This window comes from Anomalospiza imberbis, chromosome 6 (assembly GCF_031753505.1).
Source record: "Anomalospiza imberbis isolate Cuckoo-Finch-1a 21T00152 chromosome 6, ASM3175350v1, whole genome shotgun sequence".
NCBI lineage: Eukaryota > Metazoa > Chordata > Aves > Passeriformes > Viduidae > Anomalospiza > Anomalospiza imberbis.
Window position 1 is genome coordinate 41194704 of NC_089686.1, and position 21865 is coordinate 41216568.

At 45.6% G+C, this 21865-nt stretch overlaps 3 long non-coding RNA genes across 6 annotated transcripts in view; 1 reads left to right on the top strand and 2 right to left on the bottom strand.

Annotated features, from left to right (window-relative positions):
* Nucleotides 1–12926, bottom strand: part of LOC137475889 (uncharacterized) — a 60954-nt gene extending 48028 nt beyond the window's left edge. For all 3 annotated transcript variants that reach the window (XR_011000109.1, XR_011000111.1, XR_011000110.1), the window contains exons 1-2: nucleotides 12842–12926; nucleotides 8680–8736 (exon numbers count right to left, since the gene is read on the bottom strand). This is a non-coding gene — a long non-coding RNA (uncharacterized lncRNA). The remainder of the gene's footprint in view (nucleotides 1–8679; nucleotides 8737–12841) is intronic.
* On the bottom strand, nucleotides 9619–11782 carry LOC137476654 (uncharacterized). Its single transcript, XR_011000502.1, has 2 exons — nucleotides 10408–11782; nucleotides 9619–10279 (listed from the first exon to the last, which is right to left on the bottom strand). It is a non-coding gene; the product is annotated as an uncharacterized lncRNA (long non-coding RNA).
* Nucleotides 12927–13285: 359 nt separating the features above from the next.
* On the top strand, nucleotides 13286–15828 carry LOC137475892 (uncharacterized). Of its 2 annotated transcripts, XR_011000115.1 has the most exons (3): nucleotides 13286–13416; nucleotides 13776–13907; nucleotides 14022–15828. It is a non-coding gene; the product is annotated as an uncharacterized lncRNA (long non-coding RNA). The 2 variants fall into 2 exon arrangements; XR_011000114.1 differs by having other exon boundaries at nucleotides 13776–15828.
* The last annotated feature ends 6037 nt before the right edge of the window (nucleotides 15829–21865 follow it).

Genomic DNA, 21865 nt, shown 5'->3' on the forward strand with positions numbered 1-21865 from the left:
GCTTATGTGGTACCAGTGACTTAGACTATGTGTGAGCAGGGAGCGGACAGACCATGGACTTTTATACATCAGAACACCCAAATTAATCTGAAAAGAAAAAATAAAGATGAAATGCAATGTTACTTTATGCAGAACAATGTTTTCTTCCATTTCAACCCCATCAGAATTTTCTGATTTTTTTTACAGATTGTTTTTCTTGCATGCAATATCTGCTTAAATTTGGGCAGAATTTAAATACCTCAACCATGAATTTCTACTGTACAGAAATATATATCAACTGAAAAAAAAATTAAAGGGATCAATATGCCTCAAAAAAAGAAGTCAAATAACTTCAGAATAAGAAATTTTATCACTCTTGAACAAGTACTTTTTGTATACAAGTCTAAAGGAGCTTTACTAATGGTCTCACTGTAGGAGCAGAACTGACTCCATAATCTCACGAACCATATGGGAAAGTAAATGAAGGTATTATGCAAAAAGATACAGTATAGCAGGTTACAAGGGTTTCTGCATTCATGTGCATTTGGGAATATTTAAACCTATTGGCATGACAGTACCTGGTAGCATTTTGTTTACTGAATGCTAAACTCCAGGATCTCCATTCTCAATTTAGGAGCTGCATTATACATACATTTTTTAAAGCCCATTACATTGAGAAAGGCTTAGTATGACTACAAATAATCAGAGAAGGAAACAAGAAAGGTAGAAATAGTTTGTGTGATACAAGTTTGGAAGGTCTCTGTTCAGTTGCCAGGCAATAATTGTTAGTGATATTTAAAAAAAAAAACCTTAAAAATAAAAAATACAGAATAAAAGAAAATACCCCTACTCTTTTATTTTGACAACTTAATCAGAAAGGACCTAGAAACCCAAATATTCCTCTCAGGCTTTGAATAGTCCCTCTGCTCTGAAGTAGATGTAGCATGGAGCAGTGAATTAATAAAGCCAGAATATCTATTGCTAATAGGTTTACCAAGCATGGGAACAGATAGCAAATCACACAATGCCAGAACTGCATCCTATGGAAATTGTTCAAACAAAAAATAGACATTCACAGAGACAATGCTCCTTTGAGGGGGTCTGTAAGGTCTTTGTCCTACTTCTGTAACAGGACAATTAAAAGTAAAGCAGAATTCAACAGAGTTTGATTTTCAACACAAGCCAGATATTTTTACCCATTGTGAAAAGGAAGAGAAAAAAAAATCTCAGATGCAGCAGTGCAAAACAAAAGGCCTTTCCCTGCAAGCATCTATATCTCTTTGCAGGATTTACTGCTCTGAGGAGCCCTGTTGTGGTCAGGCTAAGTCCTGTTAGAAGCCTGCTTGGAGGAGGAAAGCCCTTGCTGGACTAGGATATAGTTACTTTTCTCCAGAAACAGCTGCTGGGTTTGGAAGCTTTGAATTGCAACAGACTGCTGATAAATGCAAAGAGCCAAAAAATATTTTCTTGACTAAATAGTTAAAATTGGTGTTAAAATAACACCTGAATGAAAGTTGCAGAAAGGTAGGCAGTCACTGGTCAATAAACATTATTTTTTTAAATGTCCTTGACTCCATAAACTGTGATATAATAAAATAGTCTGCCCTGTACTTCACCATAATATTGAATAGGCCTTTAAAAAGTTAGTAAATATTCATGAAATGAACTATAATTTTCTTAGTGTACATTAAGACCTCTGGACCAGTTAACCATCTTCAGTTTTTTGCAAAACTTATAACTATCAAGAAAGGGATTACATTTTGCCTTTATTACTTCTACTATGGATTTGCATGTACCTGTATTTGAGGATATGCCCATGTGAGTACACACACATCTATTTAAGCACATACAAAGACTTATATATTCACAACTACTGGGTAAGAAAAACTAAAGAAGTAAAAAAAAAGCACCTTGTATAATTGTTATAGTAAGTTAAAACTATTGTGTAAATTTAAAATTATTATGTAAAAAATGTCATGGTTTCTGATAATATTTTTTTAAAGAGCAAAACCAGAAAGCACTTGGAGAAATTAAAAAAACAAACAAACAAGGGGAAATCCTGATTTCCCCTTTTATAGGCTCTTTATTGTTGCATTTCATTCCATTTGGCCAGTAAAAAAAACCCCAACAACCTAAAAGATCAAATGTTTATCTTTCTGTCCTAGACATATAGGCTCCTTGCTGTCACGTACTAATAAAAATCAGTTGCTTTTGGTTTTTAACATTAACTATAAATTGTTTTAATTTAATTTAAACACAAAAGATAGTTGGAGGTTTTTTCTTTTCCTTTTCACAAACATACTTCTAAATTTTTTTTTAATAAAAATATGGGACTTTAAAAAGTCATTGCCATGGGTCCTTCAAGATTACTCTGAGGTTCAGACTTCAACATAATGACCCTGATACTGCAAGCCTGACGAGCAGAGCTCCCAATGTTTCAGCTGCATGACTTGGCACCCTGTTTTTTTAAGTCACGCTATACACAAGTCCTTCAACCTCTTAATAAAGCCTAGAGATGAAAGCGTGGGAGGCCTGCCAGTATATGGACTCAAACAGTTCAAAGTAGAAATCAGTATTGTAAAGTTGGGGTTTTTCTATTGCTTCTGTTTTTCTTAATTTGGTTCAGTTAGGTTGGCCTTTTGCTACAACTGCATGATAAAAACATATGCACGTGAACATACACACACAGAGTTAATTACAGAACTCTATATAAAAATGTGTAACACATGCCAATAAATCCTATTTTTGTGTAATGGATTCTTTCTTCCCATCATTTCTGGCCTCAACTGGTCATAAAGCAAGGAGCATGCGCTCCCCTCTATGCCTTGTAACTTCCATCCTCATCTGCAACATACTGCAGATGGATAATCCATTTCTAAAGTGCCTGCAAAGTCCACATCAGCCCTGTGCAACAGGCACAGCAGCACATACCTCTCTAATTAACCTACACAGCAATTAAGGTGAGGAAGCCTAACACCAAACCCAGTAGGTGAGGGGAAGATTTCTTACACTTACATTGACAGGCCCTGATGTCTGCTCTCTGCTTCTGTGATGAACATTGTAAATGCCCAAGTGCCCAAAAACAGTGGCCAAGCCAGCTACTGATCATGTCTGTTAAACTGGCTGCTCAGGCTCACTCCTCTGCCTCCCACCCTAACTCCCAATTTTCACCTCCTGTGTTCACCAGGAGCACTCATCTTGTGTGCATTGTAGGGAACAGGGTGGGAGGAGCAGTGTAGCAGAGGAATCAGCTGAGGGCCTTTTCCAGGAACAGGTGTCCATGGAGGTGGGTGCAAATCTGGGAGACACAATAGAAGGAAAAGAGAGAGACAGTGTGCATGTGCCTGAGTTGGGACAGAGAAGAAGAAACAATGAAATAAAAACAAGGGAAAACCAGGAAATTAAAAAAAAAAGGAGGGAGGATTGAAAGAGGAAAAATGGGTACTGTCTTGCCATGTTCCCATCATGAGCTGCATTTAGTCATTTCTCCACCTGTGCCATATCATGCTTCCCCAGCAGATGTTCCTGTGAGGGTAAGGAGAGTGACTGAGAAGCATTGCTTTGATGAGGATGAGTCTGGGAACCAAGAGTGGACAAATCTTTTTTAAAAGCCTACCTGTCATTCTGCTAATTTGTTTCTTTTTTGGCTTCATAAATCCTGATTTGAAAGGAAAAGAGAGTTACCAAATATATTGTCAGAAAACAGCACCCCCAAAAGTTATGCCATCTGTCCCTCTCTTTCTACCTCTTTGAGAAGAAATCCAGTTTCTTTTCCAACAAGGAATTGTACCTTACACTCAGGACACATGGGCAGGAGATTCTCTGAGGAGCAAGAGGCCACAGGAGCAGATCTATGACAAAGGCTGAGAACTGTGCCCAGGCAGGGAACCCCTCACTGCACCATCCTTGCACTGGAGATGGATCAACAAACAGCAAATTAGCAGTGAGTATATGTTCACATCAAAACTGGCAAACGTAGTGGCACAGTCAAGAACTTCTAACAGGTATGTCAAGATTTTTCACATCCTCTTAGCAGACAAATAGGTCTTCTCTTGAATCACTGGCCATTTTTAATGTTACAAAACAGAATATATGGACACATGCTGAAAAATGACTAAAATATAACAATATAATTAAAGAGATTTAGAAAAGAAACCAGAAAGTGATAAGAGACCTGGCATCAGCTTGTCACTAAGGAAAAGGGCAGCTACACCAGACGTGCAGAATTTTATTGACTCACCCAGCCAGACTTTCCAGAAAAAGAAAGACAAAGGCATTGAGATGTTTCTGTGATGGCTTTTGTGTCTTTCTTCGGGTGTTTGCAGCTCATGGTACTTCTGTTAAAGTAACACTGCTGCCAAGTATTCTATGTATTGAGGTTAAATAACTGATCATGTCATGGCTGCTGGCGACTTCTCCCCAGCCCTTCTCCTAATTAATTGGCCTTTTTTGTCTTTACTCCTCTCCCAGGAAATTCTGATGTTTTTTTTCTGGAGTGGACACCATGTGCCATCCACTCAGTGCAAGATCAAATGCCCTCTCTTCTAGGCCACTTCCTCCATTCCCTCCTGTTTGGAGTGAGGGTGGACATCTGCATGGGTTGACTTACATCTGTACAGCTGGGACTGTGTTGTGATGAGCTGAACAACAACACATGTTTTCCCAGTGCTTGTCCCAATTCCTCTGTTGGAAAATAACCTTATTTCCTTCAGTAAAGCTATAAACTCAAGGGTGTGGTGGGCCTTGATTTGGCAGTGCTTTCTGCCTCCCACACCTCTCTGGTAAAAACATTCACATGAGGGCAGATAATTTGAAGAGAGTAAAAATGGAAGAATCACATTCTTTAAAAAGGATGTAATTTCTCCATGGCAGTGTCCCACTGCTTTCCATTTTTTCCTTCAACCATGCAATCATTTTGAAAAGGCATCATTTAAAACAATCAAATTCTCAGAAGAAATTTTTTTTGCAACTCCCCTTTTCAGAGAGGTTTGCACACAAATTGAGAATTTTCAGGTTTCCCAGGCAAATGAACCGTGTTCACTTGGGCAGAAGCCCATGATAGCTTACGTTATTTAGTATGGCATTATTCCATGCTGTTTACTTATGGCTTGCTGAAAATAAGGGATGATGGAACACCTTTTCCAGGGCACACCCTGAATTTATTTTTAGTAAATTGTTTACTATGTTGGCCTAGAAACTCACAAATCTCTGAGTCCTTCTTTAAAAACTACTTGCCCACTTTCAACTGTGGGGAGAAGGTAACAATAACCCCTTCAATACTTCCACTGCCAAGCAAAGGGGGTGACTCCAGAAGACAGCCTGGCCACCTCCCAGGAGACAGAGCTGCTGCAATGGGAGAGCATGGATTTGTCAAATTCAGAGAATGAGCTTTGGGGATGAGGGAATCCTCTAATAAAATAAACAGAAAATTAAATTCACCTCCCTTTTCCTCTCACATGTCTCCCATCTATGCCTGCCTGGAAGAGAACAACGTGGTGCCTAGACATTAGCACTCTAAACACCACAACTTATTGACAAACACACAGGTCACATTTCTTCTCTGGCTCAACTCGAGGGAATCATCTCTTTTCTCCTGCAGAAGTTAATGCTGCATCCTGGTGACTAGCACAAGTACCATCAGTGTCCAAATGCGTGTCCTTGTCACAACACTTATGCCACCACAGCTCATGACTACTTGCACACGGACAGGAACATGGGTCACGGGAAGCACTTGAGCTGTGCTGGAGTTTGGACTGTGGCCACGGGGAGTAGGTGGTGTCTCCTAACCCCAGAGAGGTTCTGCAGAGACTAAAGACGTATTAGAAAGGAGACTCATGTCATGCTACTACCATGATGCATTTCTCCATGTGCACATAGAAAAATTAATAAAGCATCTTCTATCATCCTTCCAAACCCATCTGAACAACAGCATCAAATATGCTGTAAAACACAGGTAGCACTTCTTAATTTAAGTGGAAACTTTGAATTTCACAGGGACTACTTTTGTAACTCTCTTCTACAAATTAAGAAGCTTGACTATCAGAATTAAAACAAAGTGCTAGAAAAAAAATCCATTTAATATTCACATGCATAAGTAATTTTTGTGCATGCATGCAGCCAACCCTGTGCCTGTGTGTGCTGCTCTGAACAGTACTTGGTCACTTACACAGAAAATCGAATGTATTTAAATAAGGTGCAGCTTCTTCTTGCTCCAAACAAAGTCCATGGGCAATACTGCTCTTTTCTGGTTATATTTACAAATGGAAATGGATTATATTTGCAAACAGAAACAGCATTGTGTCATTTCAGACTAAGTTTGGCTGCTGCAGTGCTCCTCTCTGAACTTTGGTAAGTCTACATGCTATATTTTCCCCCAGACTACATATCACGTCTGCAGTACCATAAATCTGCCAACCTTTCCTACCATTGCTACTGCTAATTAAGCTTCACTGGGGTTTCACTCTTGTACTCCCTATGTTAGATAAACACAGTGTCAACTGAGCATGCTGCAAGCACTGCTACCTGCATAACTGCTTATCATGGCACTTCCACTGGCCATGCTAAACCAGGGATGACAACACTGGGAACAGTTCGACAAAACACGCTTCTGTGGACACTGCCAGTGAGTCAACAAACCCTATTTAGTATTCCATAATTAGTTCCCATAAAATATTTCAGAAAAGGAAAGAGATATTATAAGTTCTTGTTCTTTTGGGGGGGGGGGGGGGGCAGCAACATGACACTAACCAAATTAACCTGCCCTGTAGTAGAAAAGCTGAAAGATACTTATTTTAATTTATAGGAAAAGCCCCTTTAGACATATATTTTAAAACATCTAGTGTTTCAACAAGGCCTGATAGTTAGTGAAAGTTACAAGAAAAACAACCACTACACAACTTGTCTGAAAATATAATACTACAAATAAAAGGTAATTTACATGAGTCCTTTATAAGAGCCTATATCCAGAAATGAGATGGCAGCATACTAGAGCTAATCCAAATATTATAGCTAAATATATTTGTGGTAACACATCTTAAAGGGAAGGAATGAGAACTGATGTGCAGATGATCTGTAAAAGACTCAAATACTAATAAAAACCGGGGGAGAAGGAGGAGAGAAGGAGGATGGGGTAAGAGTGTTAAATCATTATTTCATGAGGCCCATATTCACAAAGCAATTTTTTACAGATGGTTGGAGGTATTTCTCAGCCCTTTACTGACAGGAATACGGGAGGCTCAGAGGTCTTAAGCAGCGATTCTATTCACAGGCCCTTAGCCTTTATATAATTGTATTAAGTGCAGTAACAGACATAAATTAACATGCACTGCCCCCCCCCCCCCCAGTCTTAGCAATGTATGCCTTGACCTTTTAAGAAACTTCAAGAGCAATACTAGTTTAGTATTTGATACATCCTCTTTTGGGAGAGATTAAATGCTGGTCTAGGAGTTGCATGCACTCGAGGCTCTAGCAGGCCTTACGCATCTTTGGCTACAAGAAGCTGCTTTTCTTTCATATATTTAAATAAGAAGAGTTAGTCTACTTTGGTTGCAAACAAACTGATACCAGTAAAGCACTGCTAAGCTTTATGGGTCCTAACAGTGTTTGATGTAAGACAGGTGGCAGGTTAGGAGCTCCTAACCTCTGAAGACATCTGCCCCTAATGGCAGTTTTCTGAAGGAAGACATTTTTGTTGTTTTTCAGCAAATTGTCCACTACAATTTGTGGGTAGATAACATCCATCAAGAAATTAGATGCCAAAATAAAAAGACAAAAATGGACTTCTTACAAAAATCCTTCCTATGTATTTCATTTACTCATAAATTGACTATAAATATGAAAAAAATGAATTTAAAATTCAAAATATAAAAAGACCTTTCTGTAGTTAATTATCTGTAAACTTTTCATTTTGTAACTGGAACGTACTTCGTCTTTCTCTAAAATTGCCACGTCTGAAAACAGAGCAGGGGACAATGGCTAAACCTGACTGAAACAAGGATATGTTTGGTTGTTTTACTGGGAGAGGGTCCTTTTGCTTTTAAAACATGTGCTATCAATTAATTTGCCTCTCAGTTTTCTACCTCACGACTATAGTGGTAGACAGTAATTTGTACTAGCTGTCTCAAGGATGGTGGATTAAAAAAAAAAGAAGAAAAAAGAAAGAAATCTATCAGACAAAAAACTACGAGAACCGCAAATGTCGGACAATGCATTTAACCATGAAGTGGAAGAGTGTTAACTAGTGAATGAAGAAGGAAAGATGAGGGAAGTAAGGAGATTTTAGGCAATGCTCACTAACTTTTTTCCTTCCCCACTGTGTTAAGACGACAGGTTTCACTAGAAATCAACACGACGGCTAGAAATCAACACTACGGGCCGTTTATATGTAATTTGTATCAACTTTACCTGGATTTGCCCCCCTGTTTCAATGCCTTGACCTCCCTTCCAGCATCCTGAGCTTTCTCCCATGTGGGATGAGGTTGTTGCGTGTGCCTGGGGGCAGCAGGTGCTGCCTGGAGCCCTGTCGGCGCTGGGGGTCGGGGGGGCAGCTGTGGCCTAGAGCTGTGTTAGGCCAAGCCTGGCTGTAACCAGCGCCAGGGTCTGAGGGAACAGCAGCCGGAACCCGGGCGGTTCCCTGGCTTTCGGGAGGGGCCCGTGTGAGGAATCCCCGGGGGTGTGGGCAAAGCCCGTCGCTTCTCTCACCTGCCTGCGGCCCTCGCTGCTCCCGCGGCGCCTCTGGCCTCGACGGCGCGGCCTCACCTGCGGGGAAAGGCAGAGGGACAGGAGGATCAATCGCGCCACAGTGGCTCCCGCAGGGCTCTCCGCTCCTCCCCGACTCACCTGGCTGCGGCCTGCCCTGGAGCGTCGAGGGGAGCGGAGACTGGCTCACGGCCCCACCCGGACGTCCCTGTCACCCGTGGGGATATATATATACATATATACATACACACACACACAGGCTACCAGAGGAGCCCCTCCAGCTGCCTCAGGCCCAGACCCGGCACAGCACGTCGCGGGAGGCGAGGCCAGGCCGGGACGCGCCTTGGCAGGGCCGGGCAAGAGCCCGAGGGCAGGAGAAGAGGGCCGGGGCTGCCCCGGGGCAGTGCGGAGGGGCTGCCGCGGGTGGGTGCTCGGTCGGGTGCGGCAGGCGCGGCAGCGGCCCGGACCGCCCGACGTGCGCAAGTGTTCAGCAGCGGATAGGAACCTGCGAGGAGCGAGGGCGCGGAGCGGGGCAGGGCAGGGTGCCGGGCAGGGCGCCTGGCGAGATGCGCCCTGTGGAGCTGCGGCGGCCGCGGAGCCCGGCCAGGGGCAGCCCCAAGCAGAAGGGAGCGGCTCCCGCTCCGCCCGCAGCAGCCGCAGCCCTGAGCATGGCAGCAACAGTTGGCTGGCAAGGTAGAGAGACGGGCAGCTGCACCACCGTGACTCGGGTTTCCCTTCGCGCCTGAGCTGCCCCCCCAGATCACTCCTGGTTTCCATTCTCTTGAGGGACGACAGTAGGCAGGGAACAGAGAGGATTTTTTTTAGTCTTAGCTTGGCTGATCCCTCTTATCACATCTCTCTTTTTTTCCCAAGTTCCCTCTACCTTGTCTCTCCCTGTAGAATATGCTCACATGAATAAAACCCCCGTAAAGATGTTTTCTGGCCACCGGAAAGTACAAACGTCTTTTTTTTCCTCTAAATAGAAGAGGATAAATAATTATGAAAATGCGAATCTACTTAAAAGGTATTGTGACCCTTCCACCTTTGTTTTCATCAAGCCAGCTAGTGCTCAAACTACGTGTCCTGAGCAAGAAGGAGGGAAGGGAGCAATGAGGTGCTTTTGCTCTGCTTTCTTTTCTCACTTGTCCCTTAGCCAGCCTTTTACTCTTTTCTAAAGTGCGAGCAAGTCTTCAAAATATCTTTTATTTCTCGAGAAATATTAAGTCTTAGATCGTGGTCCTCACCCGATCTCTCCAATGCAGGCTTCCCTGAAATGCAAGATCAGCCCTTTCTCAGCCGGGTCTCCCTCCGTGCCGCTGTCGGTGGGGGGGCAGATGGGAGAGCCCTTGTGTTTTCTAACAGCTGAGACATTAGATCGCACCCCCACCTCCTTTTTATTTTACAGCCGGGCGAACCATAGGCCCCTGTGTTGCGTCAAGCGGCCACTCTGCTACCAACTTGCTGCTTAGATCTTGTCTCTTTCACGAGGCTGATCTGCACGGACAGATCTACGCTTAATCGCTCCTTCTTTTGGGGGGTGGCAGGCAGGGAGGATTTCTCTTTGCTATTTATTTCTTGCCCACGGAATCCGGGCTGGTAATTACTGCAAAGAGAGGGGAAATGCAGCTTCCCTAACTCCTGCCTGAGATGCTCTCAGTGCTGTGTGCATGCACAAGGCAGTTTCAGAACCACAGAGCTGGTGCTGATGCTGCTTTGCTCGCTTGCAATCACCTCGTCCAAAAGCATCGCCTCGGCTGGGTTTTCCCTTGGATTCTGCCTTTTTTAACCTTTTGGGGGGCACCAGTTTTTGCGGAAAGAGTGAGTGGAGATATCACCGGACTGCAAGTTGCTTAAAATCAGGTTGGAAGTGGGCAGGGGGGAGGGAGGCGCCTTTGGCAAACGCTTCCATGGTGCATCTCCTGCTAACTGGGGTCTCCCCCAAACCGCGGCGGATCCGTGCACCTCCCCCTCCTCCTCCTCCCTCCCTATTATTTATAGGGTGATCCCAGTAAATCCCACCCTCCCCACCTCGAAATAAACCGAGGCTCACGATTACAGAGCATTTAATGAATCGCTCTGAAGATTTTTTTTTTTTTTATGAATCAATCTCGATCAACTAGGACACCCATATTTTCAAACACGACTATGCCCTGGAAGGAGGGGGGTCGGAGGGGGGGGGGGGTCGGTGAGGATAGGAGAACTTTTAGGAAGTTTTATTCTATTTTTATTTTTCCATTAATGAAATAAAAAACACCATACAGTTATCCGAATAAACGTGTGATTTGCTCCTTTAGGCAAAAGTCGATTGAAAAGTTAGGCGACGGGGAATATTTGGACGTCTGGGAGACCAAGCGGAGTAGGAAAGGGGGGAAAGGGTGTTTATTTCTCTCACTACATATATATCTAGAGACACATATATACACTCACAGCGGGAGGTGGGGTTGGGGAGGGTGGGTTGGACAGGGGAAAGGGAAAGGTGCCAGGAATTAATAATAGAAGCCCACAGAGTCTAGATAAGTCCAAGGCTCGGCGATCGCAGCTGCTGCTCCTTCGGCGAATGCGCCCTCCGCGAATGCTTTTTGGGGTAAGGGCTTCCCGGGTAGGTAGTTATGTACAGCAAGCCCAGACCGCAAAAAGATTCGCGAAGGACAAAGTCTCCCGCGGCTTCCTACATCCATCCATCCGGCTGCCATCATAACATCCACAGGACCCACGGGCGATCGGCTCCGCCGTCCCCCGCCACGCCGGGTCCCCACCCCCCATCTCCGCCAAGTCCCGTTCCGAAACCCAGGACCCCGCCGGGGCGAGGCGGCGCTGGGAGGGAAGGGGGGTGTCCTGCCACCCCCCTCCCCCCCGCGGCGGGCCGGCGGCGCGGGGCCGCGGGAGCGTGGCGGAGCGCGGCGTGTCCGCGGCCCCGCTCCGCGCGGAGGCTCCGACGCTGGGCACGGGCGCTGCGTAAAGAGAAAACTCTCCCCCCTGAGCGCTAAATAAATAGAGAGCAGGCGGGCCTCTCATTGGTGCGGGCTAAAATCGTCACCCACCAATCAGCTGGCGCCTCACACTGCCTCGCTCCGCTTTTTTTTTTTTTTTTTTTTTTTTTTTTTTTTTTTTTTTTCCTCTCCTTTTTTTTTTCTCTTTTTTCCCGAAAGGGGGAGAGGAAAGAAGAGCTAGAGGGAAGGATGGATGGATGGATAGCAGGAAGGATGGGGAAGGAAAAAAAAAAAAAAAGAGGAAAAAAGGGCCCTCTCCATGTTCAATTAGTCACCAAATCCTCGACAAGAGCACGTCCAAGAGTGCGGCTGGGCCAGCCCAGATTCCTTCTTGCTTCTGCCGCTCCCCGAGCCCCTCTCCGGGAATCCTTTGCCGAAGGGGCGCCGTTAAGCTAAGGACCAGCCCCGCCGCGGGCTACCCCGGGCGCAGAGCCGCTGGTCCCCCCGGCGGGGGCGCCCCAGGCCGCCTGCCACCTCGCGGCGGGCAGCCGGGGACACGGGGACCTGCCGCTGCCTTCTCCCCTATTCCTCCCGCCTCAGCGCGGGGACCCAGCCAAAACCGAGGGGCGACCCTTCCGGGTCGGCGGGGGACGCGGGGCGTCCCCTCCCCTCCGCTCCTAAGCGCCGTCCTGGGCGCTGAGCCACACGCCACCGCCGCCGGCGAGGACACCCGCTTACTAAAAGTTTCCAGGACGTGTCACTGAACTCCAGAGGTCTTCTCCTGAAAACCTGCGGGGAACCAGAGGCCCCGCCAGTGCCCGGCGGCAACGGGAGCAAGACAAACACACGTCCGCGTCGCGGCCCGCCCGCCCGCCGGGATCCCGAACGAGCTGGGGCAGTGACCCGCGGGGGACCGAGGGGACTCGCATCCCGGCCCGAACTCCAGAACTTGCAGTTCCACCACTGCCCCGCGGCGGCAAAGGGTCCCGCGCGAGCGGCACGGGAAACCCACGCGTGACGCCCCCGCGCGCGTCCCATCCCGCATGGCCGCAGCTCCCTCCCGACGCTGCTGCCCGCCGGGCGGCACGACGCCCCGCGCCTCCCGAGCCCCCGGCGAGACCAGCGGCAGCGGCGCGACGGAGCGGAGCGGAGCGGAGCGGAGCGGAGCGGAGCGCAGGCAGGACGGGCAGGGCGGCCGGGGCAGCGCAGGCAGCAGAAGTTTGAAAACCTCCAACACTTACCTGGCGGGGCGCGTCCCTGGCCGCTCCGGGGAGTCCCGCGCGAGGTGCAACCATCACCAACAGTGTTTTGGTGTTTTTTGGTGGGTTATTTTTTGGTTTTTTTTTTTTTTTTGGAAAGCCCAAAAAGCAAAGCGTCCCTTCCTTCAGGTGTGTATATAAGTTACTGTACTGTGTGGGAGGGTCACGATCTCACTAGGTGCAGAAGATTCCCCAGGATTAACCCCTCCTCTCCCTACCCCTTCTGCAACTTGTTGAGGATTTTATACACACACGCGCGCAGGCACGGGCACACGGGCACACACACACACGGACGGGAGAGCAAGGAGAAAGCGAGCTCCGCGGAGTCCGGCTGCCCCCCGACGCCGTTGTGATTGGATGGTCTTTTCATGGAGAGGGGACGTCTCAAGTCGAAGTCACGATTTCTCCTCAGTTTGGAACCATCTGTGACTGGAGCCATGACGCAGCCAGAGCACATTACTCACTTTTACAGTCACGACTTGGAAATCCGTGCAGTTTCCAACCAAAATTACACCGCCACCATTGAATTATTTAATAGGATCCAGTTAAGGGTAATCTTATGCATTGTGTCAAGTGAGGCAACGATCTAGGAGGGGAGGGCTGGGAAGGCGAGGGAGGAGGCGAGGAAGGAGGGCATTTCTTGTTTTTAATGCCTGTTTTGTAGAGGTATATTAAGAGTTGCAATGATTGGCTACACGTGTTGTAGGGGGTTTTTTTTGCTTGCTTTAAAAAAGCAACAAAAAAAAAAAAAAAAACCCATAGATATCTGGTCCGCTTGTAAATACGACCACGCAAGCTCGGGGAAGGGACGGTTTAGACATTAAGAGGAGCCGTGGGTGGAGTACCGTGCTGTGAATTCAGGCGCTGGTGTTTGATTAATTGCAAGAAATTATGTCTTTTGTATGCCTAGATTAGAGTCATTGCATGCGGTCTTGGCCAGGAGGTGCTCTCACCCCAGCCCAGTGTACTGTGCTATACTGATGTTCATGGCTGCATCATGCCATTGTCTGCAGGATCCGCAATTGTTGCTGGGCTTTGTGTGGTAGGTGCACCATTTTCTAAGCTTGCTTTTACTGCGAGGCCATGGCTAAACGTGCTCCGGGAGAAGCTCCTTCCTTGGTTATTGTCTGCCTCGTGCGTTTTTCATCCTTTGCAGGTCTCAGTCTGCGGCTAAGCCCCCTTCCACGGCGGTTTCGGAGGGGATACCATTGTCCGGGATAACGCGGTGGTGCATGTGAGCGCCAGACGGTGTTTCCTCATCTCTTTTAATGCAATCTGATGACATGCCTTTGCTAGCCGGAATGCCTGCGAACCTGCATGCTCGTAGCCTAGCAAGAACTTCCCTGGCTCTCAGAAGCGGTGAGGGGGTGACGGGTGGTTGCAGCACCGAGGTAACCCTACATAGCTACTCCGTATACACCACAACAATCCCCTACTACTTCGCCTCTAATTCAGTCATTTCACCAACTCCGCTGTTGAGGGTATGACTAAGGACGCGAAGGACGGGCAATAATAAAAACAGACGCTCGCACACACGCGATCTGCAGAAAGTGTGAGCACTTAGAGGGGAAAAATGAGGTGGGAGGAGAAGGGGTGAGTCCAAATAAAGCAACCTATAGCCTCTTATTTTGCGGAGCACCATCATCAGGTACAGGCTCTTTCAAACGCACGGGCGGGAAGGGCAGGCGGCGCCGGGCGGAGGAGCGGCGGCGGGGAAGCCGCCGCGGGAGCGGCGCTGCGGGCGGCGCAGCGCGGCCCCCGCCCGGCGGGCACCGGGGCCGGGACCGACTCCCGCCCGTGGCGGGAGCGGTGGCGGCGGAGCGGCGGCGGGTTCAGCACCGGGGCGCGGACAGCTCCCGGCGGCCGCCCTGCGGGGAGCGGCCGGCCTGCGCCCCCGGCCCCGCCGCCGGCTCTGCCTCTCCCCCCGCGGAGGGTGAAAATAGAGGGGGGGGCGGGCAGGGAGAGGGGCTCAACAGCGCCGACAGAGAGTGAGAGAGAGTTGCAGCTCGCTATTGATTCAGAGATTTACCGACAGGGTGATTCCCCTTTCTGCAAGAATTCCCTCTGTCTGAGCTCCGGGCATGCACCAAATTCATTATGTAGACGAGTATAACCCTCTCGCTTTAGAGGAAAAGTAGAAAGGAAGGAAAAAATAATCCAGGCATGCATAAAATAAAGACAAGACTCACAGCCACTCTCTGTATCATGCACAGGAAAGATCACTACTTACCCAAACGGGAACTCCTCGGTTAGGGGAGGGAGGGAGAGGAGGGGGGAAAGGGGGGGGGCGTGGGGGGTGGGGGTGGGGGGGGGGGGGAGAATCCAACAATTAATTTCCAGACAGGAGTTGGAAAAAAAATACTGCGGTGATGTCCAGGTTTTCTTCCACCCGCGCTCGCTTTTTATACAAGTGCAACCCTCTGTCTATTTCTGGAACGCGATCAAAACCCTGATGCTATTTTTAGCAGGTACTGGGGAAAAAAATCCACACACAAAGGCATTTTGCTGGAACGCTACGTCCAAAACATTAAATGTGCATTTAGTCTGTCCCCCTACAACACAACAACCCCCAACCACTCACCCCCATACCCCAGCTTCTTTCTGCAACACCATCTACATTTGCTTTAGGTGCATCATTGCAGAGGGAAAAAAAAAACACAACAAAAACAAACAAAACCCACACCAAACGACTCAAACTGACCACCTTCCATGCTGTCCTATTGCACAAACCCCTAATCCACAGTTGTATTGAGTCTGTCTCTGTGCCTCTCTGCCTGTTGCCTTGCAAGCATTATTGTGTCTGTCTTCCTCCGGAGTCTTTATAAAGTGGGCTTTGGAAAAAACACAACCACCATGCACCAGTTTGCCATCATGCACAAATGTGGATTTCAGGCAGGGATGCTTGCTTTGCCAAGACATAGAGATGGTTTTATGTACTGAACTGCACCCAGCACCAAGAAGGGTTGTTTTTTAAAAAAATTCTTCCCTCCCCACCCACTGCCTTTTCCCCCTTTAAAAAAACCCTTTCTTTGGAGAATAAAGGATCTATAAATATATATATGAAAAAAGGGGGTGTGTGTGTTTGCGATCTAGTAATTCACTACGAGGGGGGACTGGGGAAAAAATAGAATCATTAGGGCTTGCAGGCTGCAAGGAGCCAGCCTGAGACTCCTTTGCAAGGCTGCGTCAGTTATCAGCTATTGACGTCACGTTCAGATTCTCCTCTTCAGAGGCTCTAGTTCATCATAAAAGATGTCTGTGCTTGGAGCTTTGTGCTTGCAGTAAGGCACTTCAATTCGAGGAAAAGAGTTAATTAGCAAGCCCCATATTTTGTGTAGTGCGGTTCTCTATACAGATGCACAAAAATCCTGAGGGGACTGGGGCGGAGGGGGGAGGTGGGGGGGGCGATATGGTCTGGGGACAGGGAGATATTTCTTAGATATTTCTTAAAAACCACACACATATCCCATGCAGAAGCACAGGCAGGGAGAGCAATCTGCATAGCCAGACCTTGCAATAACATTACCCCCCTTCTCACCCCCCCCGCCTCTCCAGCCCCCTTCTCGTGGTTACCAATTTTAACAAAAAGCAATTCGGAAACATAAGCCTATTTTCTGAATATTTGTAAGGCAAACAGCATGGGGGTTGCAGAATATATTTTAGCATCCTCACTTTTTCTCTTTCCCTGTCACCCCCCCCGCATGCCCCCCCCATCCCATATCAACAACAACACCAGCAGCAAGTCCCCCTACCACTTTACTCTTGTATTTGGTTACTGTAGCAAAAGACAGATATTGATAAAACCAGGATTAATTCTGTATATTTGTCAGGCAAACAGCCCCGTCTCCTAGAATGACGCAAATAACAGATTCTATGGCTCTGGCTTTCTATATTCTGCACCCACGCACTCTGCTTGGTCTCCCACGGAATCAGCTACAGAGAGCAATGATCCAGATTATACAGAGAGAGGGGTGGGGGAAAGGGAGAGAATATCAACTGAAATTGCAATTAAAAATTATAATGCTGCTATTGTCTGTACGCAAATGGCTAAACCTGAGCTTGCACAGTGGTACACACACAAACACGCACTCGAACCCTCGAGCCCCCCGCCTCAAACCCAGGCATCAATAGCAACCAGACAAAAGAGAATTGTCTTGCTGACAAATCCGGGGTTTATCTGGCCAAGAGAGGGATTTTCTTTAAGCACCACACCTTTCCCTGCTCCCATTAAGCAAAACACATCTCTGAAACGACCTCTCTTGCCACTAAGTGTGTGAAGAGGGGTCAATTAACAAATGCAGACGGCGAGGGGAGGGCACCAGTAGCCCTTCCACAGTCCCAGAGGAGCTAATGAGGACCTTGAAGAGCAGATCGCCTTCCCTGTCTCCCAGTCAAAGGGATGCAGCTGTTTCTTAAAATGCCTAAAAAAAGGCAAACGCAAAGGGCTGTTGCTATTTTTAAACACATCTCTCATTTGTTGCAAAATGGCACTAAAAGCATTAAACAACCTCCCTGCCCCGGGGACAGGCTCAGGCACACACGCCAGCATCCCAGGGAAAGCCAAAGTTTATGCGACCATCTCTTCACCAGGTGAGAATATCCTACCATACCCTGTCCACCATCAGCCCTTTTCACACCTTGTATGAAGAGAGAAGCAAGATGCTGGGGCAATCAAGAAGCCAGTGAGTTATTTACTGTCTAATCTGTACACACACATTCCTTATTTATTAACTCACTTAATTATTACCAACTTCTTTTGCAGACAATGAATTTCCTAATGTCAATAAACTGCAATCAATGAGGTAAGGGCTGTCTCCTCCTCTGTCTCAGCCACACAATGCCATTGCAAGCTATGGTAGTGATATAGTGATATAGCAGCACGCAGGGAGGGGGACATCACACACCTATATGAGATCACATCATAGGCACTGTCACACCTGGTGGGGACAGATTAGGCATTTCAAAATGACTACATACACTCCCTGGTAGAAGTGAGCAGATCCATTTTCATTCACACATCTCTGGCATGCCAGCCACAAATTCATCTTCCCAGGACTGGGACAGATGTTGTGCTTCAGACCTAGGAGAAAAGCCCAGTCTAAACCATGTCTTCAGCATATACACCTGGGAAGTTGGCCTTTATAGCAGTAGCAGCCCAGAAGCAAGAAAGATGCAGAGAAATAACACTGTAGGAAAAGACCTTATACCAAGGACAGATCAAGACACCTCAAGAGCCCAGAGTGTCAGACAGGCAACATACCTTCTTTGAACAGCTGCAACAAAGCTCATCCCGGATTAATAAAAACATTAGGGAACACAGGAGACTGAGGATGGAGCAGTGCACACCTAAACTATCTTCAGTCACTCAGACCCAAGAGCTTTCAGATAACCCATGGCTTACTGTGGAAGGAAGGGATGATCATCTACTCTATTCCCTCCCACACATCCCCCAAGAGCTTTGCATTTCTCCATAGTGTTCAATTCTGTGCACATGAACAGAGGAAAGCTGTTCAGCTTTAGTTTTTCTCTGTCACAGAGAAAAGGGTATCAACCTGGTTGTGTACCAGGGATGATCTCTGAGACAGGTCAGGAGTGGACATACTGGCAAGCCTTCCAGCTCCTGGACCTCAGGCCCTCTCCAGCCATAAAGATGCCTGGAATTCCCTCTCTGCTTCACATCCTGAGCAGCTCCTTGCAGTCACATGTGTGGGTTGTTTAAGTTTGATTTTGGTTGGTTGGTTGTTTGTGTTGGGGATGGGGAGGTACAGTTTTTTGTGTGGTTTTTTTTGAGGTTTTTTTTTTTCCCCTAAGCTCTCTAGTCTTAGTGAAAGAACTAGATATTCCTACCAATGGGTTTAAGATGTTCTCATGGAAGCTGTAGTACCATCTTTCAGCCTTTCAGGTTTTCATAAAACCACCCTACCTTCCTCTTTGCTCTCCCCTATTTCTCCAGCCCAATGCATCACCTCCATCTCAGCAGAGCCATCTCCTGTCTTCCCTGACTACTGCTAAAGCTTAGTTGAAGTGACATCCAATGCCCAGAGAATCTCTCTCATTAAAAAAAAAAAAAAAAATGGAAGCTATCCAAAATGAACAAAATGTTTGGCAGGTGACCATTCTGACCAAACAGCAGCTCCCATTTCTCCTGATTGTTAGAAGCTCTAAAAAGAAACTCTATTTTCTATATTGATATTTTAGTTATTAGCCATCTCATTTTTGAACAATTAAGCTTCCTTGCCAATGAAGTCTTAATGAAAGCAATGGATCCTGTATGTTTTCCTCCTCTGTAAAGTGATACCTGACAGTGACTGAAGCAGCAGTCTCCACCAGCTGCAGGTACATAGCCTTTCATCTATAGCTACTGAAGATGCCAAAGGGGCAGCCCGGTTTCTAACACATATGCTCCACATATCGAACTGTCCTCACCATTGGAAATTTCCCTTTCAGACTCTGCCCTGATGGATAATGCCCCACATGGGGGTATTACTATTATTATTAATAGTAAAACATTAGTGTGCACAAAATTGCTGCTCAAAACCAACTATGATCTGACACTTTAAAAGCAGTATACTTTGAAAATAAAACTATTTTAGCGGTATTCGTAACTTGTTTGGGGTTTTGATCCAGCAAATTCAAGGCACCACCTCCTTCTCAATTTGGCTTTGCTGTATTTTGACAGTTACCTCCTCAGAGCCTTGGAGCTCTGCTCACCTGTTAGCCATTCAATAACATAATTGCTATAAAATATTCTCCTAACCCAGTCTTACTCCCACTAACATTTCAAGTCTGTTCTTGGCCTCGTTTACCCAAGCAGCTGAAAGACATGTGATATATCCCAAACATAAGGAGAACAGAAGATAAACAGAAACAGAATGAAGTGCCACCAGGATATACTAGGATCTCACAAACTCACCTCATCTTTTTGAATAAAATTCATCTTGTATCAGGTCAATCAATAACTTCTGCTAGTTAAGTCTTGTTACAGGAAAATGTAGAATGTAGAAGAAAAAGCAATCATATTGAAATGGAAATAAATGAGAGCAACATCTATTCAACAATTTGCTGGTTTTTATAGGTGGTAGAGTATATGCTAGTGAAAGGACTGAAGAAGAGTAATTGCTAGTTAAAGTAGAGGATTAGAATCTAGATATTCCTCTTCCAATCACAAATTTGCTACAACAAGTATTGATCTGAAATTTCTCATGGAAAGGCTTTTTCCTTGAATAATTTTGAGGTCCTCCTCAAATTTTAGATGAAGTGCCAATCACTTTATGTTTGGCATATCTACTCATGAAACGAAGATAAGACAGTACTCACTTACCTAAACAGGATGTTCTTGAAGATATCTATAGCATTGAGATAATCAATAAAAGTCATCAGTAAGAAGACAGCAATATTATAAATAATCAGAGATCAGAGCATGCAAGGAAGCAAAAGGAGGAAAGGAACACTTTACCTCCAACATCAGAACGAGAAACTGCAGTACATTAGTAAAGAAAATCTCACCTGTGTCAGAAGATCAAGGACTTATTAAGACTTCAATTTATGGATCATTTTGAGAACCTGAATGCATATTCCAGGATACCAATAAAATAGACAACTTGTGCAAGTATCATCTCACACAGATTGTATTAATAAACATTTTGAACAGTTTGGGGTTGAAATGTCAGTATACATGGGTTGCTTTGTCATCATTATATTTTCTGTTTACATTATAGATATATATCATTGCTATAACATGTAGAAGGATAGAAACTGGATTTTCATCCAATGGCTGCAAAATCAGGCCCTGGAGATATACTTCTGCGTAACAGGGATGAAAAGAAAAGCATTAGCATAATGAAGCTGGTGGAAGAGAGTACTAAGGTCTCAATATAGAGGATGATACCAAAAGAAATTCATATCACTTCTTAATAAAAGTTAAACCTATGGAAGAAATACAGTGAATAGGCATCATACTTCAGATACAAGGAGCATAACCTTTGAGGAATACTGCTACAAATTTGATGAGCCTTTATACTAAGATTTGATTATCATTAGCCTTTAAAATCGAACTTGTCACGAATAAGAACCATGACCTTTAACATAATGTGCACATATATCTGGCAACCACCTTAAAGAGTTATAAACAAGACTAAAAATATTAAGACAACACTTCCAGGTAAATTATACAGGAACTTGAACAGGTAGAAACTAAGAGAAGGCTGTGATGAAGAAATGCCATAAATCGGTGTCAGTCTTTACCTCAAGCTATCCAGTATTACAGTCAGTGTGAGAGAATGGGATATGGATAGGGTGATACTGAAGAAATTTAGGAAGTATTTATTTTCTGAGAAAATAAATCATGAAGCCAAAGGATCCATCAAAGAAAAAAACAGTCAAGTTCTCTCAAGGCAGAAGACAGTGAGGTGGGAAAAAGAAAATACATTAATTTAGCTTCATTTCTTAGATGGTGAGGTAAAAGATGAGGTGAGATGCCTAGGGTTAGGAAGATACAGCCTTGTGAGCTCTTATCCTGACCTATGGTGCTCCTGTAACACTGTTCTTTCCTTGTTTGTTGCTTCTGATTTATTCTTCCTTATAATGTAGTTTGATGTGGCTATCAAAAATTGCGAAAAAAATTGCTAATCAGCCAGAAAATGTAACACATATTCAAAAAAGGACAGGATGGTGATTTCATCATTCACTCCTCTACTTACCTTTTGGGGTAACAAAAACTCTTAAATTCACACTGTTCAGTAGTCCTGAAATTTCTATCTCTCTAGACCCCCAAATTACAAAAATCCACATTCAGTAAAGCAGAAACCTCTGTCAGTTTCCAATAACATGAATGAAAATTAAAACACAAATGGATGAAAAGATCTAGATCACATATGACTTTTTGTCTGAACATCTATTTTCATCCTCAGTTAACATTTAGGCACTGTGTGCTAATAGCAAGTTCAACCCTATAAATGGCACCAAGATTCAAGCTGTTTGTGCTCAGATACAAGGTGTGTT